Source organism: Zerene cesonia, chromosome 17, assembly GCF_012273895.1.
Source record: "Zerene cesonia ecotype Mississippi chromosome 17, Zerene_cesonia_1.1, whole genome shotgun sequence".
NCBI lineage: Eukaryota > Metazoa > Arthropoda > Insecta > Lepidoptera > Pieridae > Zerene > Zerene cesonia.
The window spans coordinates 3,654,960-3,660,028 of NC_052118.1; the positions used below are offsets into that span (position 1 = coordinate 3,654,960).

The window sequence follows — 5,069 nt, forward strand, 5'->3', positions numbered from 1 at the left end:
ACTTAATATTTTACTACTGAGACTATTAAGTAAGTTCCTACATACTTACTAAATACTTAATAGACTTTTACTTTCCACGTAGCGTGTTGGCCCAATTCGTATCTAAGCGTAGTTGATACCTTCATAAAAAATAGCTATAGACGATTTTATTACTTTATTATATTTTACAGATATTATGCTAATAAAAGCGGAGACATATGTAACGAACTCATTAAAATTCGTTCAGCCGTTTCAATGGAACATATCTATTATATTCTCTACTATTTGGTGCAAACACGTCAGTATTAGTGTATAGTCCACGAGCACCGACCAATTTTAACCGACTGCAAAAAAGAGTAGGTCTCGACTCGAATGTATTTTTTTTTATTTTGTCACTTACCTCATCACTTTTGAAATCTCTCTCGTCGTCTCGTCTAGTCCTCCCGTCTAGACCCATTTAAACTTTGGTCTAGTTCAAACAATTTGAAGGTGGTTTAGCTTTTGTTTTTTGTGAAAAGTAATTATTTATGCACAGATTGTTTGGATTATACAGATCGATATAAATTCCTCAAACATATGCCGCTTTGGATTCGAACAAAAAATTAGTTGAGGTCAGAGTAGTCGTTACTTTATCATTAAATAAAAAAACGTATATTTTTTATTCATATGAGCTAGACACAAGACCAATAATTTATACAAAATTATTCTAGAATATGTAATAATTAGTATCATATTAACTGTGCCTATCTCTTCAGTACAACTTCATACCTACTTATATTGTAGATTTGTAAAAATAAAAATTTAAATAAACGGCATCTATCGTTGAAACAAAGAACTAAAAGCAAAGTTTTTTATAATGTGGCAGTAAAAAACATTAGATGTCTGATGTCGTTAGCTTACGCACAGATAATATAATACTACACTAGGTTTACGTATTATGAAATATCAATGTAATTCAGGCCATTCATTAAATTCTCCTAGTTCAACTAAAATACCTTTTAAAAAATTGAAATATACATGCTTTTACAAATAAAATATTTATGTGATATGTGGCATAATTTATACGTATTTAAAGAAATGGTTTGGCGAAATTTAACGCCATCTTGTGAATTTTAAGTGAATAATTTAATCGTCTCTTTTTCAATTGATAGATATAGGGTTGTGTATAAATATATCAATATTGTTACATTAGTTAAATAATGATTATTTTACGTCTTCGGGATGATTTAAATCGATTCATAAAATTCCAGTGTAACAGGATCGTCAGTCACTTTTAATAAACTTTCTTGAATGAAATTAATTAATTGTCTAATTCTGAAAAGACATTAGTACCACAGATAACATAAACCATACAAAAGGACCTAAATTGAATTGAAAACAGAGAAGTAAAATATATAGTACATCATATGAATATATAATTTAAAAAATATTTCAACAAGTTTAGAAAATTTTATGAACGCCTTGTGTAAGATCCGAGTAATAAAATCGATTAAAAGGAGTTAGAGTGTAGCATCGATTGAACGTTGTTGCAATCACATCCCTAATTTTTGGCCAATAAGCAGTAGCTACCGAGTCGAATAGGTAGACCAAACTACCAACCAAAGATTCGAAGAAATGTGCAACGAGGGAAAACATATGAGAGAGAAATAACAAAGAATCAGGTTATCAAAACAGTTGTAGTTTTGTGTCATAAGTTTTTAGTGCTTTTTGTTAATATTCGTTCGTTGATTTTGACTAAAGTTATTTCATAATTTACGTTACTTTATTAATTTTGACATCAGTATTATTTTCCTGCAAAGTTAAATGTTTATTTCTTAGTGAGCTAAAAAATGTTAACGGTGTTATTGTGAAACTGAATATTTCGTAATTGCATATATGGGACTTCTTTTCAGCACGGTAAGTAAAATTTTATATTTCCATAATTACGGACTCAATGAGAGAAGGAGATTATAAAAATATCATGAATTCCATGAATTTTTCTAGACTTGGCATAGATATTGCCAAGATCTTTTATTTATTAGATAGTATTAGTGTAATGTGTATTTATTTTTGACTATTGAGCCCGGACATCGTGAGGATACAAAAAAATGTTCAGGTAAATTTTATACTTCTAAAAAGTATCTTAGAAACAGCACCTTTTCATAGAATTTCAATTATTTGGGAGTATTTACTTAGTAAATAAAAAGAAAAAGTAACTGAACGTGACGAGAATTTTTCTTTTTAGGTGTTCTTATTTGTTGAATCCTTATTGAGTTTTTAACCATGAATTGAAGCATTTAGTTAAATTTAATGACATCATATTATGTTTTTTAATGGTATGCCAAGGTATCTGTAGGTATAAAGAAGCTGTTTTATTTTGCTATGATACATATATTATTGATGCGGGAGTTATCTGAAAAGTTAAGAAGTTGGCTCGTACAATAATTTTGTATTTGTATTTTTGTCCACTGTCCAATGGGTACTATATTGAGTAGCATTTATTACACAATTGAATATTTAATTTACACTATATTGGTGTTTTCTTTAAGTTTACACTTAAAATAATATCCAAAACATTTACTCTAAGTTACTCCTAATAAAAATTTTTAGGCATTATTTTTGCCTTACTAGCTAAAATGTTACAAATGTGGGTATGATTCTCAAGATAAAGAATTTCCCTATCATTCCCATTTTCTTGACATATAATTATTTTCTACTGTTTACTGACAGTACTGGAGAGAGAGGTAATGCTCCATTTGCTAAAATGGAACCAAGTGACAATGATTTTCTTTTGAAACACTTAAGGAATCATGTCAAAATTATTGAATAACCACATAGTGATCAAGCACAGAACAAAAATAAAAAATAAAGTTGACTTGAAAACCTCCTTTGTGTCATGTCAGATTAAAATAGTCTTTATCCGCGCCACCCATTTATACCTTTGTTTTCTATCATTTTATATTTATACATTGTAAATTATTATTAATGCCATGAAACACAATTAAGGATGAAGTAGACAGTATAACAACCTGTTTTCTTTATCATAATCTAGATAAAATTATATGATATAAAAGTCTATTGTCATTAATTAACATGATGGGCATTTCCTAATTTTCATTAATTGTTCTGTTACAATACAGCTAATTAAAAGCATTTGTGAAATTTTGTATGTCGTGCACAATACAAAACTTATATATATTGCTAGAACAATATGAGATGGTACTTATAAATCTATTCTTTACGTACATATATATTTTTTGGTTAAAATATTTAGCCGTTTATAAGTAAGTGTTTGCCGAAAAAAAAATACCTACTGAAATAAATGTAGTACACAATTTATAGGACTATCATTTCACAACAGCATACAATCTCCCCTCTTGGCCTTTAGGTAAGGATGCAAATCAACATAAATATGAATAAAAAACAGATCGAATATTATTGATGTAGAATGTTTGATGCTACAAATAATACAAGTATTTCTTTTTATAGTATATAGTAGTATTTATATTTTAATACCTATAAAGCAAATTCTTATTCATGTGTGATTGTGCTGAAAGGTAATAAAAGTAGGACAGATTTGCCTCAACAATGTAAAATTTGGGCTGTGTTTGTCATGGGTAGTTTAGTTCTACTTCATCCTATTTGTTGTCAGCCGAATAAAAGATGCCACATATGCAATTATATATTTTGTGTTTATAAATATAAGTCGAAGTAAATTGACCAAGAGTATATATAATGTTGAAACAAAAAACAAATACTTTCTTTTCATTTGAATGATTCCATAGCAGTGGGCGGGGAAGGAGGATAAGGGTTGAAACTTCCAAAAATTATGGACAGTTCTGCTAATCATGAGGCTCACAAGTCACAAGTTCGAATTTTAGTAAATGTATGTAATTAAATTTTATAATTAACTAAAACTAAATCAATAAGTTTATCAAAAGCGTTAAATAACGTAACAATTTTTCTTTTATGTTCCATTGTCATTCCAAAAGCCGTTTTTGTGATGACATCATGACAAAGGGCATTGCCAACAAAGGTTACAAAGAGTTTAAAAAGTTACAAAAATGCAAATTGGCACCTGCAGGTCGTAATTATTGTGGGGCGGTGTTAGATTCTTTTTCTCAATAAATACGTGTTGAGAACAGGAATCTATAATTGTAGTTATATCTTATAACTGTACATACACAATAATAAGAATGTGCGTCAAATATCACCAACACAGGTCGTGTACATTTTGCTGAATATCGCAAACCTGACGTATATGTTATCGCAAATATAACTTGCGGTTGGCAGTGATTGTTTTTTACCGAATGTAAATTTCAAAATCTTATTGATATGACATATTGTCTTATTAGTACCACTATTGTCTGCGGCTTGGTCGACTCCTTAAATCTGGTAAGAGCGTCTTCATTTAAGAACATTTTCTTTTATAATATACAATAATCATAGAATAATATACTTTTTTATGAATGTTTGATAAACCATTTAACCACCAATCCACGATCAATTAAAGGGTGACTAAATAGGACCTCAGCCGCATATTTGATTACACGTTTGTCGTATAACTTACTGTCTGTCGACCTCAGAGCTTTTTTTATTAGAGAAAGTCGACGTGAATCTAGGACTCCTAGATTGCCTGCTGTTGTCACAGTAAATATAACGCCACACGCATGAAATAAAACTTTTTAACATTAACCATAGAATCGTAGATTAACCCACATCTATTTATGTGACCCACATACATTAATCGGTGTCCTTTCATATATATATGAAAGCTACCAATGAATACAATAAATTTATTGATGCATTAAACAGCTGCAATACTTATCTAGTGTACTTATCACTTTTAAAACATTGGACAATTTTGTCATGTAGTGTTAAAAAAATGTGAGCCGTCACGGGACGCCTGGCAGATGTGAAACATCGACATTATTTTGTAAAAGTAATATGCAGAAAAGAACATATTGTTATAGGATCTAAATATGTCATAATGATGAAATAAAATATGTATTACGATTTTTTTCCTGATAACGATGACTACCTAGTCTTGCCATAAATATTGTAATAAAGAAAAAAGAAAATTGTTAACTGCAAATAACATTTATTACTTT

The 5,069-nt window shown here is 29.4% G+C and overlaps 1 protein-coding gene across 1 annotated transcript in view; it reads left to right on the plus strand.

Moving 5' to 3' along the window:
* The first annotated feature begins 1,549 nt into the window (after positions 1-1,549).
* LOC119833259 (monocarboxylate transporter 9) overlaps positions 1,550-5,069 on the plus strand; it is a 20,666-nt gene continuing 17,146 nt past the window's right edge. Inside the window, exon 1 of the mRNA XM_038357226.1 lies at positions 1,550-1,875. The gene's annotated coding sequence lies outside the window, so the exon portion shown is untranslated. The remainder of the gene's footprint in view (positions 1,876-5,069) is intronic.